The sequence below is a fragment of the Sus scrofa genome, chromosome 18 (genome assembly GCF_054392235.1).
Source record: "Sus scrofa isolate SSC_HxYL_T2T_F1_AM1 chromosome 18, Sscrofa_HxYL_maternal_Yorkshire_Landrace_v2.0, whole genome shotgun sequence".
Taxonomy (NCBI): Eukaryota; Metazoa; Chordata; class Mammalia; order Artiodactyla; family Suidae; genus Sus; species Sus scrofa.
In genome coordinates, this window is record NC_139400.1 from 40,330,502 (window position 1) to 40,356,666 (window position 26,165).

The window sequence follows — 26,165 nt, forward strand, 5'->3', positions numbered from 1 at the left end:
GGTTTTTTTTGAACTATAATGATTCTAAATTATTTCTGATTAACAAAGAAAATGGTCTGCTACTCCAGTGTCTATGATTACATTATAGTACAATGGAGAAAAGTCACTAATGGGTACCTTGGAGGTCAGGACTGAGACTGCAGCATTCAAATTTGTGTATTAATGAGCATAGGATAGGGCTCTCCTAGGATGTCAAGATTTGTTAACAGAACAAAATCTGAAGTAGTGTTAAAATCTTTAACAACCAGGCTATCTAAGAATACCATCTTAATGTATAGCCTCTGAAATAAGTAGCTCTCTTCTAAATGCCTGGGACATGTATGGAGGGGAGAACTTAAACAGAGAAACTGCCATTCTTTCCATCAATGGTATGAGGAAAATAGGATATTTAAGGTGCTGAAAAAAAATGACTGCAAATATGCGTGCACTTTTGGTCACTGCTTTTTGATGAAGAAATTATTATGCATAATAATTTGAGAATGTATTTAACATAAATTATATTTGCATGAATTATGTTTATTCATATGGTCAGATACATAATGGCTTGCTTGATAAATGGCTGATTAGTCTTATAATCAGCCCAAGAGGGACCTGCTTCAAAAAACTCTCTCCTGGGGCATGCATCTGACTCGCTAAGATATTTTCTATTTTGCCTTTAAACAGTTAAATGCTGTCAAATTTGGGAAATTTGGCCAAATTCAGTTTATTCCCAGCTTCCGGTCTGCAGTTGGGGCATTGCTTCCTCCTGCTGGGATGTGTAGAAATATTGGACAATGACTTGCCACAAAGCTCAAGTTCCAAGAAGTACAACCAAGGGGCCACATAACATCAAGCCAAGAAAAGGGGAGGTTTTTAAAGAGAAAACATTTCAAGGGAACCATGAATTCTTTCTTTAATAATATTAGAAAATGTAGTATTTCTGGTAAGGAGGAATAATTACCGGAATAATCACTGTTTTGATGATGAGATTACTTCCTCCACCTGAGACGCTGCATGAGACGTTCAGATATAGAACATACTTTCAATGTTAAAGAAAAAAAAGTTGAATTATTTCTCTATTGTTAGGTGGCCTTAGTCCTGGTGAAACTGGACTTATTTTTTCACTTCATGTCTTGCCTCAGTAACCGTCCTATTCTTCTAACTTCTTCTTCAAATTGATCTGAATTGTCACGTATTCTGCGATATTTCCCATCACTGACTCCCCATCCTGAACTCCCAGTCTGGATGTGCAGACCTCTGATATACTCTCACTCTGTACTCTTCTGTGGCATTGATTACACTGTATTGAAATGATCAGCTATTTGTCAATTCTTGCACCTTCTTTTTTGACTTCTTATATTGTGATTTTTCAGAGGTTAGCCCTGGGGCTTGTTTCTTTTCTTGCAAGGCTAACCAGAGTATGTGTCCCTTATTTGACATCTAACTAATGATGAATAAAAGAACACAGTCCATACAGAAAAAAAATCTTTATTATTTAATAACATAAAATATCTCTGCCTTTTAATATCTGGATATCAAATCTGCCTCTTGTTCTTGCCATTACTGTAAACTCCTTTTAGGATAGGAGCTAAATCAGGTTGTGAAGAAATGAAATCTTCAGTGCTTTTAGGTAGAAAGTTCTAAAATCAGTAGTTTTCATTAGAGCCATAGATCTGTGTTCAGGTAAGTGTTTAATACTATTCTCTTTCTGATAATATAATGAAAAGGGTTTGTGAGTTCAAGAAAATAGAAAAATTAATATAGAGATGTAGTGGTTAATTATAACATGTAAAGTTAATACTGTAAAGCCTGTAGCAAGAGGGTGTTATAATTAAGGTAGAGAAATTAAAATAGCATAGGATTTTCACCTTTATCTCAGTTACTAGGCATGAATGACCAATTAGGGCAAGTATTATATAATCAACTTTACAAATCATAAGGGAGTCTATTCCTTATTCTGTTTCCTCATAAGTTCATTATGTTATAAATAATATGCACTTTCTTTTTGCAAAGATGAATGGAGTTTTAAAGGTTGAAGTATTCTATTTGAAATCACTGTTTTTAATAAAATGTATATGGTTTACAGTATCTGTTACATCTTGATTTTGACTTTTACTTTTTCTGCAAGTAATTTACAATCCTGAGAAATTACTTTTCCCATTGCATATAAAATATATTATCCGGGTACATACAATGGGGACTTAGTTTTACCTGCTGGCAACTTAAAAACGAAAACTTCAACTTTAGAGTTTAATAAAAGTTGTGTCCAAATAAGAGGTGTCAATAATATGATTTATTTCAACATATGCACATCCTTACGAACACAGACTTTGCTTAAATACTTGCTACCTTCCAGAAACCCCAGTTAAACACTGGAAGCAAAATTTTTTCTCCCCAATGCTAACCTCATTATTAGAATTGGCTCTCACTTGTTATACTGTTTTTGCAAACCTCTTGTTCATTTAGTTTACCTTACTCCTTTGCTTTCTGTATAGGTTTTGCAACAATGGAAGACCTTCAAAGTGAGAATACTCAACACAGTATCTTTCCTGGCTTAACAATACATTCAATTTGCACCCCTTTGCTAAGCTTAGTTGAAACAAAGCACTGATCAGGCAGCTGTGAAAAATGTGTTATGCTACCAATTGTGACTGACAGCCTAATTAAGTTGGGGGTGGGGGATGATGGTGAGGTGGGTAGCCCAGTGTAGATGATTTGCCTAAATGGAACCTCCCATTAACCCCACAGGACACTTAGTAAATTTAATAGGTGGACTCAGGGATTTTTTTTTTTTTTAAGAGTTTACATTCTATATACTTCTTTATGTAGAGGAATTGTGTAGAAATTATTTAAATATTGTAATTAAATTGATTATTGAAGAATGCACATATGGTTAAAATAGGCTACTTTTTGATACATAACAATAAGCCAACTATGTTATTATTTGTTTTTGAAATGTATGAATATTTGTATCTTTAGTTTAATGAAAGTTATTTATTTTATAAGATAGAGCTTTTTAACTTGACCTAATACCAATGCTTCCAAAATAGACATGGAAACTTTTTTGATAAATTTAAATGAAGATCTTCATAATATCTAAAGATGTGTGCTGTCAATGTTTAATGGGTCAATCAACTGATAAATATTTATTTTTAGTGCCTATACTTTTTTAGTGTAATATAAATAATAAAGGATAGACTATTTGCATTGCAAGCTGCTTAACTACAATCTAGTGCATTCGATTACTAGTTAAATTCTTTTTAAAATTCTAATAATTAAATATGACATTGCACAGTGTATAACATTATTTTCCAAGAATGAGGTGTAGGAAACAAGATACTCTGCACAAGTATCTGAGGGATCTGATGTAAAGTAAATTTGGGAAATATTTTATATACAAAGATTCAAAAGGAATATTACCACATGATTGGCTTATCTAGAGACATTCAAATAGTCTATAAACATGAAAAACTAACTTTTTCAACGCTCAAGAGAATGCAAATTAAAACAATGATAAATTGTTTTTTGATTGATCATATTAGGGAAGACAGAAAAAAAGGTAATCTTCAGTGCTGGCAAAGAAATGGGGAAATGGGCATGAATGTATGTAGAATGGGCAGACTTAGCTGATTGTTTTCTAAACTGGTACTAACTTTCTGGCTGGGGGTATGTACCAGAAACATGTTTACATTTTGAACAAGCAATTCTTCAATGGCTGCAACCTAAAAAAAAAAATAAAAATTAAGGCTATGAATTAATACATACACATACACAATCTAAGATTGGATTTTTTTTCTGGGCTATCTGTGGTGGGATAAGATAGACATGCCTATATATATTTATACATCTATATTTATTTGTTTATCTGTATTTCTTTTTTCAAGAACTGAAGTTTTAAAAAGATACATGAAAATTCTTTGAAAAAATTGTTTGAAATCATTTAACCTAAAACTGCAGAGTAAATTTTAAAGCTCCTATTTAAAAATATCTGAAAATAAAACCAAAGTGGAAACTATTCAGCTTTATGACTTTGGACAGTCAATAATCTGAGCCTTAGAAAATTTACCGATATAGAATCCAACGTACTAGACAAAGACAGGCATTTATAACTGAGTGACCGAAACCGAAGACAATAAAAACAAAGAATAACTCGGATGACCTTCAAATGTTTTATCATTCAGTCCACAAAGCTGAACTTGGTGCCTCAATTTGTTGCACGGAAAGATGAGAGCTAACTCATTATTTGAAGAAACCACTTGAAGTAAATGGACATTCACAGAAATATCAAGTCGATGTCAAAAGATGCCAATTTTTAACATAATAGAATGCTGCATTGCTTTCATCTTCTTAGATGAGTTACCTGTACGTCTATTATTACAATATCCATTGTTCTTAGACAATATATCCTTAAATGTAGAATCCTTAATAGTCCAAAGGGACAGGTTAAAAGTAGTTACGTACTATTATTACCACTACTTGAAAGTAAATCTAAAGAAAAAGGCTAATCAAGAAGGAGGACAATATTTACAGATTTGAATTAAAACAGATCAGTAAAGAAAATAGGACCTGATGGTTTCAACAAAAATGAAGAGTGATGCTCTCTCACGAGAGGCAAAGAGGGGAATATAAATTAGGAATAACTATTTGTATCTGCTTAAAAAAAAAGTCACCCTAAATAAAAAGCATTATGTTTTTGGGAACTCTAATTTCCTGTGGTATTTCATTTAAAACCATGCGGATTTCATTTTAAATCAAATAATCTCTTCAACAGCAGATTATTCTAGTGATTTGGATAAGCACATACCTAAATATGAACTTCAAATAATCAATTAAAATATTACTGATAGAGATACAAATGAAAATTATTTTTATCATTACATACATAATAAAGTCAATGTCTCTAAATAATTTGTCCACCAAGAATGCGACATAAAAGTAGGAGTGCCATTTCATGTAATCATCACTTCAATTTGAAAAATATTTTTTAAACAAAGGATAATGTTTTATCATCTAGATTATTATCTGATTTAAAACTCAGAGTAACTATAAGCAGTGTTACAATTGTCGTATAAGAAATATTGCAATAGCATCTCAGTTATTTCTGTCTCTTCCCTATGTGGTCCAATATGGTAGCCTCTAGATAAATATGGCTATTTAAATTTAAATAAATTAAACACTGAGTTTCTCAATCACACCAGTATATTTCAAATGTTCAATAACTGCATATGGCTAGAGGTTCCTCTGTTGGACAGTGCAGAGGCATAATATACATAGCATTGTAAACTGTTCTATGGACAGGGCTGCAGAGAATGCTTGGGAGAAACAAAAGCCTCCTGATAAGCAGCATGTAGGCTGTGCGAGAAAAAGCTTCTTTCAAGGCTTTCAAGAAAAAGCTTCTTTCAAGCTTCTTTCTATGCACAGCTTCTGGAATCATTGTCCACAGTGTGGGGAGTCAGTTCAAGAATGGTTATCCCCGTTTCATAGATTAAGATCTAGGCCCAGAGACAGAAAATGCCTTTTCTGGGGTCGATATATAGCACATGGCAGAGCCATAAACTGAATTCTATTTTAAGTTCTCAGCTGGTGAGAGATCACACTCCTTGAAAAAAAAAAAATCCCTATGTAGCTTCCACTCATAATATAACTGAACATAATTCATTACAAGTTAGTTCAATATAATAACTGCTGCCATAATTTTTCTCAAAGTTTTGTAGTTATATTGCTAAAATCTATAGTGCTGCCACTAACCTTACTGGATATAAACAATCTCCAAGATTATGCTGTACTAAATTTTAGACAAATGCTCAAGGGCTAACTGTATTGATCAATATAGAATAATGGTAAAAATGGTAAATCATGGTAAATCAATCATTCAAAAATCTATTTAACCAGTTAGATAGTTTGGGTGAATGTGCTATAGTTGTCAAGTTAATCAGTATCTAACACCTGGCCCAAATACATAGGCATAATGAATTAACTTTACTCTATTTCAGTTGGGAAAACACTGGATAGAAAACAGTATTTCTTTCTTCTTTTTGGCCACACCCATGACACGCAGAAGTTGCTGGGCCAGGGATCTAACCTGTGCCACAGCAGGGACCTGAGCCACTGCAATGACAACACCAGATTCTAATCCCTCTGTGCCAGAAGAGAACTCCATAAGACAGCATTTTAGGAGCTCTTTGAGATGTGTGGAAAGATGACTGCTAGGTGGGTTTGAGCATATAAAATGTTTCGGAAAATGGCACTGTGTTAATAGTAAAACAATTTTGGAAGAGTAAAAGTCCTGAAGGAGCCTAAAGTTTCTTTCATCACTGAGAGTTCTGTCTCTGACTTGCTTAGGAAAAGCACATAGTATAATCATAAAATCCTTTATTAAAAACAAAATAATTATACCTTATTTAAAATACATTATCTGAATCTTCCCCCTTTGTCTAACTGGGTATATACTGCATTGTTGAGAAGAGAACACACAATAACTACACTGTATCAACTTCTTCCTCAGTATTAATTTATCCTTCTCTTCAGCCAAACACAAACACCAGCCCTTATATTCTAGCAAAGAACTGGCCAAAATTCTCTTGATATAGAACTTCAGAGCAAGAAGGGCTCTTAAAGTCATGAATGGCCCTAATGTTTCTTTGGAGAGATCTACATCTAAGAAGCACCACAGTAGCAATAAGCTTGGGAAGTTCACATAGGATCCCTGAGGCAACCTGCAGGCAGTGGGAGAAAAGCCTGTATCAATATAACCCTGTCTGGTTCTGATTCAGAGTCTGGAAAGTCTGGCTCAAAAAAGAGCAACCCTCAGGGTTTGCTGCAGTGCACATTAAAACGTCAAAGCTCTTCCCTCTAATATTTGGTTAAGATAATAGCTTTAAATTTTCATGATAATCTTACTTATCAGCAGAATCTGAGCTGCAGCTGTGATCTATGCCACAGCTGTGGCAACTCTAGATCCTTAACATGCCACATTGAGCCAGTAATTGCACTCACACCTCAGAGACAACACCAGGTCCTCAACCCACTGCACCAGAGTGGGAGCTCCCCTTTTGGTTAAATTCTTAATAGTAGAAAAGGGGAAAAAAGAGTAACTCAAATTGTTTTTAACAGGAATTAAAGCTACCTGAACTAAGTGAATTAAATGAATAACAAGTAAAATCTGTGTTCTAAAAGCAATTTTGCAAATCTGTAAGCCACAGCTTTAGGTAAGGGGAGGCATATCAGAGCCCATGAGATGGCATTCTGTAACATGGACGGGTACATACTAGGCGGCCATGAATAATTATGGCCTATGTGTATTACAGTGTTTTATTTAAAAAGAATTATTGACCTCTAGTTTAGTATAATCGAATAAGCACCCAGGTCTATCTTCCTTCTCTACCTTTGTTTCAAAAATAATAAAACTATATGTGTGCTGAAAAGATAAAACAAAAGGTGCCAGTAGAGGACTAGAAAGTTTAAGAAACCTGGTTTAAGGTGAGCAGGTGGAAGAGTGTAGATTGATAAACAAAAGAATGTGGAAAAATGCAGCCCCAAAACGACAGTGGTAAATTCTTACTTCTCACAGAACACAAAGGGCAAGGGTGGGCCATGGGACAATCATCAGGGGAATTAATTAAAATCCACCTTTGAGAATGGGCAGGCCTGTAAAACACCTACTCCTCCCACACTCTAAGTAATAGAGCAAGCCTTCTCATTGAAATGGCTTTTGTCCCCAGGATAAAGTCTGAGAAGTGCATTATTAGACAAAGAAAACAAACTATCTGTCTAGAGAAAGCACCCAATATGGTTGTAGGAATGCAAAAGATAAGTGGAGTTGAGAGTTAATTACCAGCCTCAATTACAGACTTAAAATTGAAGTGGGCCATGCAAGAGTAACAGCAGAAAACAGTGGTGGCAGTAAAGTAAGTGAAGACCCAAAAGTGAAGCCTACTTTTCAACACTTTGAAAGACCTACACAGCTGTGCAGAAACTTTGCCCCAGCTACCAATCCTACTAACTAGCCAGGCCCTTCATTCATATGTTGAACCAACAAACCCAAAGCATCAGACATTTGAAGAATACCAACAGCATAAAAAAAGAATGGAAGAGATGAAAAAAATCTAACAAGAGGCAGGAGATGAACAGGTAATTCAGGGAAGAGGAGAAAGCTTATAGAATCCTCTAATGTGTGTATTATGCTCAGAAAGACTGTAGTGGCTCCATAAAATAAAAATAGCCTGCTAGCTGTTTTTTTTTTTTTTAATAGCTATCATTTATAGTTGGGAATCAATAGGAAAAATATTTAAGTTTATTATTTGAGTAATAAAGATAACCACTAGACGTGTTCAAAATAATAGTAGAACTAGGCAAATTGGTGTTTGCGAAAAATTACTGAATTACTATACTCTTTGCATAGAAAAGAGTCAGCATAGTCTATCCATAGTTGATAAATCAAGAAGTAATAGGAGTTCCCGTCATGGCTCAGTTAATGAATCCGACTGGGAACCATGAGATTGCAGGTTCAGTCTCTGGCCTCGCTCACTGGGTTAAGGATCCAATGTTGCCCTGACCTGTGGTGTAGGTGGCAGATGCGGCTCAGATCCTGCATTGCTGTGGCTCTGGCAGAGGCTGGAGGCTACAGCTTCAATTGGACCCCTAGCCTGGGGAACTCCATATGTCACAAATGCAGCCCTAGAAAAGACAAAGAGACCGGAAAAAAAAAAAAAAAAAGTAATAGAAGCAGTATGTTTCACATAGGAAAAGCTGTTGGAGTTCAGGGGAAATAACCAATGACTTGAGGGGACAAAAGTGGTATTGCTTAAATTCAGTTTATTTTTAAGTGGTTGGATATGGAGACAGCTAAAATAAAGGAGAAATATTTAGGTGGTTTTCTTTTGAGTTCATAAACTGGCACATCAACTAGCATTCAATATGCTAGGAAATCTTTCTAGTGATAATTCTAAAGCAGTAACCAACCACCTATTTATTGTCAAATGTTCCAGAAAAGCAATTCCCTTCAGATTCCAAAGAGCAGTAGTTGGGAAGATATGAACTGGAAGATTCCTGAAGGCAGAGAATATTTCATTCTCTATATTCAAGAGAACTGAAAACACAGAAACTATAAAAGATATTTTCTTCTGGAGCTGGGGGATAAGAGTCACTTATCATTTTGGACCATTATATTTATACTTTTCAAATGTTTGCAGGTATTACTGAATTTTAAAAAATCTAATTAAATTATATAGGATGGAGAGAAAGCAGTTAAAAACTGAATGAGCTTAAAATAAATATTAAAGACACTTCAAAATGAGGATGAGAACATCAGAATCAATGACGCTAAGAATGACGGATTTTATTATCTCATGTTCATCGAATCAGCAGCTGATGTGAATTTTGAGAACTTTGCATAGCTAGTGAGAGAATGGCATTTTCTTCTTACACAGGTTTAGGAAATACTTCCATATTTTACCCTTGGCTATGCCGTTACTGAAATATTTTGTTCACGTTTTGTTGAAAATACTGGTAATAGAAATCAGTATAACCTAAATTGAAATAATCATATTTTTTCAATTTTAACACTTACAATGTTTGTCTCATTCATTCACATAATTAGAGCTGAAACTTGGTAATAATAATGAAACATCTAAAATTTAAAATCAATTAAATGAGTACCTATCAAACTTAGCATTCAAGTAAAAAAGGTAACAAAGGCTTTAAAAATACTTGTACTAATAATACTTTGTTCATAAAACTGCCTTTCCTGGTTCAAACTATGGTTTATAAATGCATTGCAAAAGCAAGAAATTTTGTGCTACTTTAAGAGAAATAGTTTGCAATAATCAATATATTGTTAAAGTATATTTAAGCACTCAATAGAAGAACAAGAACATGAACTGTTGTTTGGAATACTGTCATCCTTAAATATTTCAGATAACTGCTTCGGGGAAGCTTGGTATAAAAATCTCATTTAAGATGAAAATGCAGGAGTTCCTGTCATCGCTCAGTGGTTAACAAACCCAACTAAGGTCCATGAGGACATAGGTTCGATCCCTGGCCTCGCTCAGTACATTAAGGATCCGGAATTGCTGTGGCTCTGGGATAGGCTAGCAGCTGCAGCTCTGATTCAAAACCCTAACCTGGGAACTTTCATATGCTATGGGTATGGCCCTATAAAAAGACCAAAAAGAAAAAAAAGGTGAAAATGCAGCCAATCAGATATTCATATACACTACCATTTCAGAATTAAAAAGCAGAAATCATTTGATACATATAGAACTTTATTTTATAATAAATAAAATCAAAGAAATAGTTAACCAGTAAGACAATGACGTCTTTCTTACATGTATTATAAGATGCAAATATTCTTAAAATATATGTGCATATTTAATGCATGAATTGAAGTTATCAAGCATTCTATAGAGTGTCATTTAATTTAACAACGATAATAAGGTATTTATAAATGGAACCTTAGAAAAGTAAACATCACTAAAAATGCTTCCAGTAACTCATGCTATAGTAAATCTCTTTTTCCTCCCTATAGCTCACAAATAATCTTTTTCATTCCTAAAATATTTACAGCCTATATCTTAGACTAAGAGATATAAAACTTTTTAACATCATACTCTAAGTAGGCCTTCTTCAGTTCAACAGTTATATTCATCTGACATGCATGAGTTGCCAGGTAAAAATTTCAGTAAAGCAAGTTAGCTGTATTTTGCACACAAAACTCCACTAATATTTTACTACTAAAATGATCTCACTTTTAAACTTAATTTATGTAAAACAGCTGGTTGGTGAAGCCACACTTTTGCCCAACATACATACATACAAAGCACCCAAATAAACAGCTAAAACAATGTTCAATATAATTACAGAGCATAAATTAGGGTGGGGCCTAAGAGTCTACATTTCTAACAAATTCCCAGTGATGCTGCTGCCCAAGTAACACACTGTGTAGGGAGGCTCTAGATTAAGTGTTCTCTAATCATGCCTAGTCCTCTGAATCACCAGAGCACTTGGTAGAAATACAGATTTACTGGCTTTCACTGAAAATAATAAATCTCCATGTTTGAGTGAGATCAGAAAAATGTTGACTACACAGCTACGTTAGTCTAGGAAAACACAAATTCAAAGATTAAAGCATAACAAAAACTTTCACCACTCTCTGATGTCTATTTCCAACAATATTTACATATTTCAGAAACTTCTCTTGCTCACTAAGAAAAAAAGGACCATTAGATGGTATATGGAGGAAAAAAAACTTGACTATAATTTATCATTATGTTTTCATTCAAAACTGCACTTCCTTCTTATCTAAAAAAAGAATACAGATGAACTAATTTGCTGAACAGAAACAGATTCACAGACTTGGAAAAACTTATGGTTACCAAAGGGGGCAGGTAGGGAGTGGGAGGGTTGGAGTAAAGGTTTGGGTTGGCAGATGCACACTGAGATACATGGAATGATTGGCCAATGGGGACCTGTTGGATAGCACAGAGGACTCTACCCAATATTCTGTGATAATCTATGTGGGAAAAGAATCTGTAAGAGAATGGATATGTATAACTGAATCACTGTTGTATAGCAGAAATTATCACAACCTTGCAAATGAACTATACTTGAATAAAACTTAAAAATTAAAAAAACAAAAATTAATTATAATAATTAAAAAATAAAACCCAGCTTGTAATTGCACTGGCAACAAAACAAGAGAAACTGTACTCCCTTCTTGATTCTATGAAGTGATATTTAGAGGAAGCACTATGAATGACAGAAAACAAAATTCCACAGAAGCAGAACAAGAGGAGATGAGCTTTTTTTTGGTTGTTTTTTTTTTTTTTAGGGTCACACTCGAGGCATATGGGCATATGGAGGTTCCCAGGCTAGGGGTCAAATCGGAGCTACAGCTGCTGGCCTACACCACCATCACGGCAATGCAGGATCTGAGCCACCTTCTGCAACCTACACCACAGCTCACAGCAATGCTGGATCCCTGGCCTGGGCCAGGGATCGAAGCCGCAATCTATGGTTCCTAGTCAGATTCATTTCTGCTGTGCCATGCTGGGAACTCCAAAAGGAGACTGCTCTTCAAAGTGCCTACTGTATGCCAGACCCTGTGCTAGATGCACTTGCGAATACTTCTGTGTTCCAGGGAAAAATGAAATGATGCTCCTCCAAAGTCATCACAATCCAGCATAGAAGAAGGTGAAGCAGCTTTCCATCCTGTACAAGGTTTTTTTAAATTTTTTTAAATTTTTTATTTATTTATTTTTTTGTCTTTGTAGGGCTGCACTCGTGGTATATGGAGGTTCCCAGGCTAGGGGCTGAACTGGAGCTGTAGCCTCTGGCCTACACCACAGCCACAGCAGTGCCAGATCCATGCCACGTCTGCGACCTACACCACAGCTCAGGTCAACGCCGGATCCTTAACCCACTGAGTGAGGTCAGAGATCAAACCTGCATCCTCATGGTTACTAGTCAGATTCCTTTCTGCAGAGCTATGACGGGAACTCTTCCATCCTGTATGGATTTTTACGGCAGCAAGATAAAGCTACCTCATCCGGGACAAGATGACCCCTATGAATTATTCCACCCCAAGGAACAGAGAGAAGGGGGAGACCTGAGTGGGCAAAGGTATGGAGGTGGGAAATGCTTGGGCATATTTAGGGCAGAGTGAATATTTTTATTATTTTTGAGAGTCAGTTAAAAATAGGGAATAGTAAGACACATGGCAAGAGGGGGAGATTTTAGAAAAAATGGCACGGACTTAATGCCAAATAAGTGTTTTGACTGTCAAACAGAAGATTTAACAAGAATAGAAGATTTAATGAGAGTAAAGTGTTGGTTCAAGAAAAATAAGGGAATGTAAACCAATTGAAGAAATATAGGAATTTGTCAGAATTGAAAAAAATACATCGAGTTTTTGAGAGCATGAGTTGGAACAGTGCCTGATGATTGTCACATTTTTTGTGTTCTTGTCTGAAGTGGGTGGAACTGGAAATCCCTGGTTTATAGGAGGTGCAGAAAGCAAAGTCAAGGTGTTCAAGGCAGCAAAGATGATTCAAATATTCAGGCATTCTTCTAACGTGGGAGTTAAGGAAGAAGGTTTCTTTTAAATAATACTTGTAGTGGAGTTATAAAACAAATTAAAAACCATCAGTAAAAATGCCACAGGTGTGTGGCATGAAGGCAGAGAGACCTGAATTTGGGTCTTGGCTTATTCCTTTGCTAAGATGTGACTCCAGAAAAAGTTATTTTACTTCTCAGTTATGTTCAGTTTCTCAACAGAAAAAAATAAGTGTAAACAGGTATGATAAAAAATACTATACTTATGAGTGGGTTCATGCAAAAGTGACCACAATGCGATTCTGCCTTATAAAACCTGGTATATTTGATACTTTCACCCACACTCCAGCAAAGGGCAACACAGAAAAACATTTTTAATTCAGTTTGGAGTGCTTGAACAAATCTGCTCTGCAGGGACCTGAGAACTAAAAAAGGGAAAGGGATTCTGGTTGGCAGGTTAAAATGAATTTTCTTTAGTAAGTATGATCTGGGAACTCCTTCATTAGAAGTCACAGAAAAGGAGTTCCCGTCGTGACTCAGCAGTTAACGAATCTGACTAGCATCCATAAGGATGCAGGTTCAATCTCTGGCCTTGCTCAGTGGGTTAAGGATCCAGCGTTGCCGTGAGCTGTGGTGTAGGTTACAGACACGGCTCGGAGCCTTGGATCCTGCATTGCTATCTATGGCTGTGGTGTAGGCCGGCAGCTGTAGCTCCGATTTGACCCCTAGCCTGGGAACCTCCATCTGCCACGAGCGCAGCCCTAAAAAGCAAAAAAAAAAAAAAAAAAAGATCACAGAAGGGAGAACATATTTCCAGTTTTTTACCAACAATTCTTGAAATTCTACTATTTAAGGTCCACTTCATAAGGCAGAAATATTTGCTGTTGTAAACAGGCTCCAAAAGCTAGATCTCTATGTCTTCTTTCCCTCCTCCCCTCCCTTTTTTCCTCCCCCCCCTTCCTTCCACTGTCTTCCTTCCACTTCAGTTCTGATTTTATGAACAGAAAGTAGGTTTGGGGGTTTAGAGATATATTACCACGTGGTACCTTGCTACCCAAACTGCATAAAACTAAATGCAGAATTAAGCACTGAAATATATGTCTAAGAGCAGTTTCAGTGGTTGGATTATTGGGTTGCTCTTAAAATGTAAAACTGTCAATACAGTGAAAAGGAGACTATCACAATATTTCTGCATATATTTCACTCTGGTTATATATTCTGTTTTTACTAAAAGGTTTTCCTGAAAAGTGAAGAGCTATATTTTATTAATTACTAAGAATTAACCAATTACTTTAAAAGTTCGAAATCTTAATGTATCTAAATGTTTCATAAAATAATTAATGTTCTTCAGATTGCTATTAATCCACCTTAGATTTTGGAGAAGGAACGAACATTCACATTGTGACTAGGTTATTAGCGTCTCTTAGGAGAAAATAGTTGCTAAGTTTTAACTCTGATAAATAGTTATTCTTTTGGCTAAAAATACCATATAATATAACAAATATGGTGAGAGTCATGCTGTCATGACTGGAAAGTCTTGACAACCTTGAATATACCCTTCCTTTTTGTCATACAGTTTTGTCAGAGCAGCAGGAATCCCTAAAAGGTGATGATACAAATTCAGACTTAGATGTTGTAACACTGGAGAAGAGAGACACAATGGTAGTCACAAGAGTTAAGAAATAATACAATAGGGGTAATGACCTAGCTATGAGTTTACTCATCTCCAAATTTCTGTCCATTTCAGATGACAGTGGGTTTCTATTCCCTTTAAAGACGAATTCCCCCCATCTGCACCCCTGATGCCAGCACTCTCCCACAATCATCTCCCAGACCTTGTTTCAACTCTATTCTTTCCTTCTTGCTTTTGCTTTTTCAGTCTTTTCATTTCCACTGGCCCTCTCCCCAAGATGTTCCCTCAATTCTGCTCCCTCTGGCTCCAGTCCTATCATCTCCCTATTAATCAGCATTTCCCTCAAAGGACCCGTACGCTCCTAATTTAGATACGCTGTTTCAGTTGCCTCTCAAGTGACTGTCATGGACTATACTCTTTGAAAACATTCTTGCCAAGTCTAATGACTTTTTTCATGTCTCACCTCACAGTCTTGAAATCACCCTTAATCGGCTTTTAAAAAAATCTTTTCTATTCTCCTTTGATTGCAGGTTCCTGATTCTCTACTGCCATATAGATTTATTTATGTTCTTTACTGGTTATTCTTTCCTCCCTTTACCCAATGTCTCATTTTGCAAATTCTCTGTGGTTGTCTTCCTCCTTACAATCACTTCGACATAATGGACTCTTATCTCCTTCGGATGGTGTGGTTTCCAAAGATGCACCATCTCCAAGTCATCGCTGTCTGCTGAATGTGGATATCCCACCAGCAATGCAGAATACCTCTCAAACAACAATTTTATCACCTCCAACTCCCTATTGCCTACCACCAAACCTGCTATTCTTCCTGTGTTCTAGATATCACCAGGTTCCCAATCAAACAAATACAAATATCCAGGCACACATTTCCAGGGATCTCAATTTTTCCGGTTTCGCTAATGGTCAACATAACTTTTAAATTGGAGATTTGTATTCTCCCTTAAATTTTTCTTCTTATCTCCTTATCCTGTCCTTCCCCTGGTTAAGATTACCATGTTAATTTTTCTGGACAGCATTTTCTCACCTAGACACTAGACTAATACTTTTCTATTTCCAGTCACTTCTTCCTATGGCTCCCAAGGTTATATTTAAATAAGATAGCCTAGTTATCTTACATCCACATCATTGCTCAAAATCCTACAGAATAATTAAGGTTTTTTTTTAAGCCATTTAAAACTTTATATTTTAGTTGTGGTCCATATATTTAAAGACTACGCACCAACTCCCCCCCACACACACTTTTTTCTTTCTTTTGTAGCTTAGCTTATGCTGTTCCCAATGCCTGGAATGCGCTTTACGCTTCTGTTGTTTTTTTTTTTTTTTCTCAAAACTTCATCTCAGAAAAATGTCTTCCATATATCTCTCCCTAATTCCTCCACACCAATGATTAAATCTTTTCTTACAGTCTGATTTTCTGAAATTTTTTTCAGTCCTAAACTGTAGATTTTCCATCTTCTTAGTTTATGCTTTTCAATATTTTTCAATGGGTTATCATTACTGAGAATTTCTGTAGCACTGTAAGTTATACACGGGATATGCTTGGTGAGTATGTGTTGTACAGTAGAAAAGTGACAGAATACTGTAAAACAACTATAATGGAAAAATAAAAATCATTATACATATAAAAAAAGAAACTGATTATCAGGGACCTGTGTAAACATAATTCCAAAAATATGGCCTGGCTTAGTATAGACATATAAGATCAAAAGAGTAATAAATCAATGTGGACTACACTGGTCACAAAGCATTCATGCAGGGCAGTAAACGAGCTGGACCTTGTATAATCAGTAGAATCCGGTAAGCAGATAAGAAAAGGAAGGAGATTACAGAGTGATAATAACACAAGAAAAGGAACAGAAAAAAATGGGATATGGTATACTTGGGAACAACAAGTAGACATATCAGTCAGAACTCAACATTTTTATTTGTAAAATAATAGAAAATAAAGTTGGGAAAGAAAAAGAGTCCATATCTGTGGGGTGGAACATAATTGCAAGACTTAGGTTCATAAAACTTTACCCATCAGACACTAGGCAGTCATTAAAAACTGTATACTCAAAACTTCATCTCAGAAAAAGTTATGAGAAAGGAGAAATAGGAGCAATTATTTACACTATGATGGTATCAATAAAAATGGTTTATATGCTAATTAACATTGTTAGAGTTGATTGTTCCATATATTTTGTAGGACTTTTTTTTTGGGGGGGGGGCTGAACTTTGGCATGTGGCATGAAGAAATTCCTGGGCCAGGGATTGAACCTGGGCTGCAGCAGTGACAATGCTGGATCTTTGACTGCTAAGCCACCAGGGAACTCCCCCTAGGACTTTTCTAGAAGCATAATTTCTTAACTGAATTATAATCTCTGTACTCATTTCTATGACTTTAAGTAGTTAATTTTCAAGTGCTATAAATATATTTTTCAGAATCAAAGTTGTACGTTAGTCACAGCATTTATCTGGTCGGTTCAAACATCAGTTCTGAGCATTACCTATCTAAATGTTTGCTCTTTCAATATCCAACTTAAAAGTATTGTCTCATCCCTTTTTGTTTGTACTTTAAAGTCAGGATGACCTGTTAATCACTTTCAATTGTTAAGACACAACATTTGTCTGATGGATAGTAAAGAGACAACCTAAAAAGTCAGGGAAACTTTCTTTTTCTTTTTTTTTTTTGTCTTTTTGCTATTTTCTTTGGGCCGTTCCCGCGGCATGTGGAGGTTCCCAGGCTAGGGGTCGAATCGGAGCTGTAGCCACTGGCCTACGCCAGAGCCACAGCAACGCGGGATCCGAGCCGTGTCTGCAACCTACACCACAGCTCACGGCAACGCCGGATCGTTAACCCAGTGAGCAAGGGCAGGGATCGAACCCGCAACCTCATGGTTCCTAGTCGGATTCGTTAACCACTGCACCACGATGGGAACTCCAGGGAAACTTTCTTTGTTCCTCTCTGTTGAGGAACTGATCTTGCTTGGATGTGTAGTCTAAGCAAAAGGACAAGTATAGTAAAGGATTAAGGCTCTGTAACTATTAAGCTTTTTCCTTTAAATATTAGGAACTACATTAGCAATGCCCTCTATACCTTTAAGAAATAAGAGTTTGAGGTTGGTAGATGTAAACTATTATATTTAGAATGAATAAGTAATGAGGTCCTACTGTACAGCACAGGGAACTATATCCAGTCTCTTGGGATAGACCACAATGGAAGATAATATGAGGAAACGAATATATATATACATGCACACACACATATATATTATGCTGTAGTAGGAAAAGTATATATACAGTCACTATGCTGTATAGCAGAAGTTGGCAGAACACTGTAAATCAACTGTATTCTAATAAAAATTAAATTTAAAAAGTCTTTTTTTTCTAGTTAAAGTCCTAATAAAAGAATGTAAGCAATAAATCAACAGTCTGAGATTTTATGATTTACTTTAAAATATTTCTGGAGGAATCATTAAAGATCCTTGAATTTTTCTTTTCTAAAACATTAACCTATAAATAAAACTGTCTCTTAGATCTGATCAAGACCTTAGAAGTGTCCTCAATAAACCTCAAGTGGTCAGGTAATACGCATTGTAATTTCAAAAGTGACCACAAAATCTACCTGGTTTTTGAGACCTTATCATTGGTAAATGTGATTATCAACAGTTGGAAAAAAACTGAGTGATTTCTTTACGTGACAGATCTATAGAGTTACAATTAAAATAACACACCTTGTCAGAACTAATACATGTGAACCATGGCTTAAGACCAAAGAACCATCAGATCATCAATAGCTCTCTCCTGAATTCAATGAGCAATGGAGAGATATAAGAAAGTCACTTAGACTCTTAAGTTTTCTCAACTGTAAAATAAAGGAGTTAAATTAAACTTAAAGCTCATTTAAGGTAACATATTCCACCACTCATTATATGATGGAAATTCATGTTGGTTAGACATGCTCTCCTCTTTATTTTGGCAATGCAGCCACAGGGCACAACCTTCCAATAAAGCAGCGTTACTATATAGGTCATATATAGAAAAACAAGGGTAAACATGCAGAGAAAGTATGTTTTCCACGCTTAATATGCTAAAAAGTATATCTTTCACCCTAAATATAAGAGAGTATATGAGATATGCAACTAATAGGCAATAGGGATTTAGGGAGAAATAGGGGTAAAACAATAGTACCCATATCATTCACATTATTTTATTTATTTTAATTCTGTCTTGATTACCAGTGCATTAAGAAAATATTCTTTAGCTTTGCATGTATAATATTAAATTCTTTTTTTTTTTTTTGTCTTTTTGCCATTTCTCCAGCCACTCTCATGGCATATGGAGGTTCCCAGGCTAGGGGTCGAATCGGAGCCGTAGCCACCGGCCTATACCACACCTACAGCAGTGAGGGATTCGAGCCGCATCTGCAACCTACACCACAGCTCATAGCAATGCCAGATCCTTAACCCACTGAGCGAGGCTAGGGATCGAACCCACAACCTCATGGGTCCTAGTCGGATTCGCCAACCACTGAGCCACGACAGGAACTCCCTATAATATTAAATTCTTAAACTTTTAAGCTTATTTATCAAAATTTTATGACATCACTTTGCCAACATTCTCTTTCTCTCTAAAACCACACAACCACATGTAAATTTATGAATTATGCTTAAGTTAATGAGAATTTATCACTGAGATATTTACTTGATTTCTGCCTTCACTGTAATATATCTTTAGATAATTTTACTTAAGAGAAAGATCTCTTTAGTTCTCTTTCTTTCTATACTCTATGTCTTAAGCCAGACGAAATATTTTACATCTCAAATTCTCAATTAAAATTAAGGTATTATATTTCTATTCTGGAATGTGATGTTGTAACTGGTACTCTGGATTTGAATGGTAGATTACTCTGCCAGTATTCCAATATATCTCACACTATCTCTCTTAAGAGGGCACAGGAAGAGGGTCTGTTGGAAGGTAATGATGACTTCAGGGAAAAGAGCTTGGGAATATGGCTATAAGAGTCATGCAGCTCCTTAAGGTTAAATGTGACAGAAGTTCCATCTTGAAAACCTTAACTTGATATAAGACTGTCTTACTGATGGCTGAATCTATTTGCATATTATCATTAGGATAATGAATATGATTAATTGGAAGTAAACAAGTGAATTTCATCTGCATTATATGATTGTGGTATAGCCAAGCTCTGGTAAGAGTAAGCTTTCTGAACTCCACTGGATAAAGATTTAAAGTACAGCATGCAGTTTCAGGCTTAAGTTTTAATGTCAATAGGAACCACGTACTGCTTAGCATAATATCTTACGTACTGAAATTATATAAAAAAATCTGGTTATTTAGAAATATTTTAAATAAATATATTGCTGCATGAAAGTTGCCACTAATAAGAATTTGATTCTATTTTTTTGTCAATCCTGTGCACAACAAATAACTCATCTGCCTAATGGAAATTAAACATGAAAAAATTTAACTTCAAAAAAGAAGAGAAAGGAAAATGAATTGCAGATAGAACTCAATAAAAACACATGCACATTCTTTTACATAATTGATCTTTTAGATATGCATGAGTATGTGTGTGTGCTTGTGAGTGTGTACACGTTCTCTTGAGATGTGAGCATTTATACACTAGGATGACTTGGTTTTTGTGCCTGTCACTTATTACCATGCTACAGTAAGTGATGTGGAAATATACAAGGAACAGAAACACAAGTAATAAATATGGAATACACATTCTATCCGCTATGTTTAGATATATGCAGGCACTACAGAGTTAACTGTTAGATGTTAATACAGATTATATTTCATATTTGCAGAGACTATCACTAATAGCTCATTACAAATAACTTTAAATGTGAAAGAAAAAATAGTCTGTTTGAATGGGCACCATAAATTCATATTATTGCCACATACATATTCTAGTGTGTGTATCAATTTATTTGATGAAAAATATATTAACAACAACAAAACCAGATAACTAAATAAATAATCCTTTCATCAACCCCTGATTTCTGCCATACTAATGCTTTGGTGAATCATCAAGGGGAGTAAATTATTCATTATAAATTTCAAAGAGGAATCTCCATTGAAAAAGCTCTGCTACTGGTCCTTCTTGGAACCAACATCAAGAGAATTCATAGCAGTCTCAAATATTGCAATAAAATAGAAGGTGAGAGGCAATCACTCAGGAGAGGTATCTAGAATGAACTGAGCTCAGGGAGCTACATCCCAGCTGAGTGAGGTGTGTACAGATAATTATTAATATCTTGAATTACACTGGGAGAGAAAAAGATTAATGAAGGAGTTGCATACAAATATCAGCCAAGGCTTTAAAAAAAGAAACCTTTATTCTATTTCCAGCGGAGAGTCTGGAAGGTTTGTAATAGTAGTCCTATACATGGCTACTACATTATAGCTTTATGGCAAATCAGCTATAATATAAGCGTTTGAAATATTTGATTATCTTAAGATTTAATTTCATACCAAGGACTTAATATATTAGCAATGCTTTCATAATAGCGAATACAAAAAACTCCAAATGAATATGGTGAATTAACAAATCTGATTTGTACTGCTTCATAAAAAAATCAAATTTGTACCAACACAACTTAACACCAAATAGCAAAGAGTTAAATCTTGCAGTAGAGGTTTTATAAGGAAGAACTCTCCCCAAAATTTATCACAACATTATCCCTGGTTAATTGCCCCCAGCTTTTTAGTTAAAATTATCAATACTTCTAATAAGTAGTAATTTTTCTTTAATTCTTTATTAATTTCTGCCAATGCATTTAGAATATGGAGAAGAAATAATTGGAGGTAACCTGGCACTGTCCCTGTATTTCCTAATTTTCATCTTCATGTGTTCTGGCTGGATACAGACAATCGAGGGCAGAATCACTTTTTTAACATCCTTTAGCTGTGATTTTCTTTGACTGCTAGAGGATGTCACTTAAGTCAGGTGAGGCAGGGTTCTCTCCTTTCACTTAGCTTAAGAAATCAGAAAGCATCTGGATAACTGATTTTTGTGAGTATAAAAGTTAGTGTTCAACTTAATGAATATAAAAACTTCCCTCTCAATAAGGAACATTTCCATCTGTCTTGGTCATGACATAAGCTTCTTACTTCATGTCAATAGCAAATATATACTTAAATTCTGTCAAACAGAACTGCCTTTTTGGTACAAGCTAGAGTTTACTGATGTTACAACAGATACTGATTCAAACATCTACTGCACACCTACATGCTAGTCATCATGCTAAGTACTTTTGGGGGTTATCAAATGTAATCCCATCACCACCTTATGACGTAGATACTATTATTGCCTTAATTTTACAGATGGAGAGTATAAAGCTAAAAAAGATCAAGCAATTTGTCCACTGTTCAACTGAGAAAGCTGGTTGACAAATTAGTTGGTAATGGGTAGAATTTATGTGAAGCCTAAAAAGAGAGATGACTTTGTAACAGAAAATAAGCGATTCTTAAAATCACCACTATCACCTTTTTCTTATTTCCTCCAATCCACAATTCCCATCAAAATAAAACATTCTGGAGACAATCATAACAGAATCAAGATCCGTAGGGGGAATGATCCAATGTGGTCAATGCAATTTAACTTGAATGTGATGTAAAGCAGCTAGTCCAAGACCACCCAAGTCTTATTTCTTAATTTATAGATCCCACAATTTTGTTCACCAAAATATGCATTTGACCCAATGGTAAAAGTTTTGAAATTAAGACCCAAAGGACAACGAGTCTGAGCATTCTTTGTAATTGCCTTAGCACTTAGAGCTAACAGGCAGAGGCCTATGTAAAATAGTATTCACTAGGTGTAAAAAAACTGCAGGCAAGACATCAATAATATCATCTGCAGGTAGGTGCTAATAAGGCCATTCAAGCGGATAAGGTGTCAAGAATGACTAGTTACTGAGGAGTGAACTTGGGTAACTAGAGTGTATCAGGGAAGCCAAAGATTGTGAAATTTAGGATCACAACAGAATTAGCCATTGGTAAAGCTGTTTGAAATACCCGGGGAAAAAAAGGAAGGAATTGATCCCATTACTAAAGTTTGAAAGGAAAGCAAAATAAGTGAAGACTTCTCTAGATTACAGTTAAATATATACAATTTGAAAACAGTGAGTATGAAAAGCAAGGATTGAAAAGTGATCTCTCACAAGGAAGCTCACTTACTGTCATATTCTTGTCTTTTAAAGCCATAAATAAAATGCTTTTTTTCCTATAAAATTCAAACTTATAAGAATATTAAATTTTTATTTTTTAGAATATTAAATGTACAACCTGTGGTGCCCAAGCATTTCTTAAAAAAAAGAAAAAAGGTAGCTAGAATTTAAGATCATAATTTTTAGGTAGAGATGACATGAGTACAATTACTACTGCCCAGGATTGCAATGAACTAGTGGAGGCACAGTAAATATAACCAATTAGTGGGTACACAGAAATGGCACTACTACTTAACAATGTGGTAATAATGGCTAGCATCTGGCTACTTTCAAACCAAAACACCAGAAAATATCCCTCTGAAGTATATTTTCATTGCATCTTTGGTTAGTAACTTGATAACAATAAATAACTAAAAGAGGATGATATTAACAAGAGCTTTTGGCATCTATCTAATAACAAATATGTAATATTACTTATTTCTTTAAGATAATTTGGGCTTTGGGTTTCCCACTGTGGCTTAGTGATGACACACCCAACTAACATCCATGAGGACATGGGTTCGATCCCTGGCCTTGCTCAGTGGGTTAAGGATCCAGTGTTGCCATGAGCCGTGGTGTAGGTGGCAGATGCGGCTCAGATCTGGTGTTGCTGTGGCTGTGCTGTCGGCCAGCAGCTACAGCTCCGATTCAACCCCTAGCCTGGAAACTTCCATATGCTGTGGGTGTGTACCTAAAAAAAAAAACAAAAAACAAACAAACAAAAAAGATAATTTGGGCTTTAACCTACATTTGGTAATTGTAAGTGGTCTTCCTCCCTTGAGATTTATGGTACATTACTTCAGGCTTGTTAATAAACCTACAGGATTTTATTTTTTTAAGTGAAAAGAGAGGGAGTAAAAATGAATTTAATCTGCCACTCTAGAATACATGCCTGAAAATTCTGGCTTTTTATTTGTGAAAGTTGATCAATCATGGAAGTTATATGTGTGATATTAAGTTAACCCATTGATAGGGCATTATGTAGGGTCTCTTAGGAATTTAGAGAACTATTACAACAACTCACAGTTTATTATAAATGTGAGTTATATAGATTATAAAGGAGTGCAGCCGGCTTGAGATAACCCCATCTATCCTTTCTTCTTTTCAGCCCACCAGTGGTCTCAGGGTATTCCATATTTAGTCAAGTACTACTCCAGTATACTAGTGGTATTTTAACAAATACTAAGAGAGAGAGCCATGCCCAACACATAGAAATAATCAATTATGAATAATAGATAGTATTTGCTTTAATTTGCGTCTTGGTTTCAAATCACATTATCAGCCATTTCAGCTTGCAGAAAGTTTATATCTAATGTAATCAATACAGGAAACAAGCATCTACTTAGTATTTAATGTTTCCCGTGTGTTGTGATGTCAAGAAGCCTCACTTGCAAAGTCACTCAATGATTAATTTGAAGTATTAAATTTGGTGATTTGGAGGCACAGCAAACACGGGTCCATGCACTGCCATGTCCTCTCTCCCCACCACCCACAGCAGATCTCACTAATTCATCCCAGGGTTTTCTTTTTTCTTTCTTTCTTTTCTTTCTTTCTCTCTCTTTTCTTTCTCTTTCTTTTCTTTTTCTTTTTTAAGAAATATTTGGATTTACTGAAGTTTAGCTGACTTACAAGGTTGTGGTAATTTCTGCTGTACAACAAAGTGATTCAGTTATACATATAGACATATCCATTCTCTTTCAGATTCTTTTCCCATATAAATTATCACATATAAATTATCATGCTCTACAGCAGGTCCTCATTGGCCTATCCCAGTGTTCTTTCTGTCTTGAAGACTACCTGCAGTCTTAGATACATGGAATAACCTCAGACTCCTGTTCAACACAGCATTCGAGGCATCTGTAAACAATTTGGCAAACCTCTGGATTTGACCAATACGTTAGTGATCACAAATTTAGGCTATAAATTCAAGCTTGCCATTGAAGAATATCATGACACCTGAGAGCCATTCATTTCATTTCTCTATGGTTTGTTTTCATTTTGAAAATATTTCAGTGAAAATATAAATATCTGATGCTATAGCTTTATTTTCCATCACTAGAATAGAGTGTTTCAAAAATTTTTTTTATTTTGGCCATGGCATGCAGCGGCTTGATGTGGAATCTCGGTTCCCAGACCAGGGACTGAACCTGGGCCACAGTGGTAAGAGCACCAAATCCTCACCACTAGGCCACCAGGGAACTCCCTAGAGTGATTTTTTTTTTTTAATGGTAGAAATAGATGCAGATAAAGAACAAATACTACTATTAGTTAAGCTATATCTTCAGTCTAACAAAAACAATTTTTCCATTGAGATTATTTTAGGAAAAAGTGTTTCCATTTAGCAATATTGCCCATTCCATTTTTAATTCACTATCGTAAAAGTATACTTTTGGATGAATCTTCTTCATTTAAGTTAAAATATTGTTATTTTTGAAGTTTAACTTAAATTTATCTTCCTTTAAAACATACAAAGAAAACTTAGAAATTAAGGTGGTTTTAGTTTTACACAGAGATTTACATAATTTCAGCAAAACTTAACACTACTTTTAAGTTTTTCCTATTTTTTAGAATGTTTTTAATGCAAAGAAAGCTCAGGAGGGGCAAACACTTTAGAATTAAAATGAATGAAACCCCAAACTAGATAATTTCAGATTATTATGAAATCTAACTTTATGTACAAAATTCATTACCAATCCTCTGCAATCACTATTTCTATAAAATAGTACATGTTATTTCTGTTTTCCCTTCTATTATTTTTTTGCATCTAACATTTAAAGAAATGTTTACTGTTTCTATATTTTCCACAAAGAACAGCATTCAATATTAATTTGACACTCTTTATTTAGAACAATCTTTCTTTTTTAAAAACCGAGGCATGAAATTAGATATTTCTTCTTAATTTAAGAAGTTACTGACAATTTGTTGGAGTTCCTGATGTGGCTCAGTGGTTAACGAATCCGACTAGGAACCATGAGGTTGCGGGTTCAATCCCTGGCCTTGCTCAGTGGGTTGAGGATCCGATGTAGCCGTGAGCTATGGTGTAGGTCGCAGATGCGGCTTGAATCCCACGTTGCTGTGGCTGTGGCGTAGGCCAGAGGCTTGAGTTCTGATTGGACCCCTGGTGTAGAAACCTCCATATGCTGCTGGTGAGGCCCTAAAAAGACAAAAGACAAAAAAAGGAAGTTACTAACAATCTATTTATAAGAGTAATTATGTTGTGTCCTATCAATCATGGATTTGGAAATATTTTGGTATATGGTAGTAAAAAAATA

General features: G+C 35.4%; 1 protein-coding gene and 1 long non-coding RNA gene across 42 annotated transcripts in view; both read right to left on the reverse strand.

Moving 5' to 3' along the window:
* Positions 1–26,165, reverse strand: part of FOXP2 (forkhead box P2) — a 549,648-nt gene that overhangs the window by 93,164 nt on the left and 430,319 nt on the right.
* On the reverse strand, positions 14,895–19,065 carry LOC146394997 (uncharacterized). Its single transcript, XR_014834229.1, has 2 exons — positions 17,613–19,065; positions 14,895–17,330 (listed from the first exon to the last, which is right to left on the reverse strand). It is a non-coding gene; the product is annotated as an uncharacterized LOC146394997 (long non-coding RNA).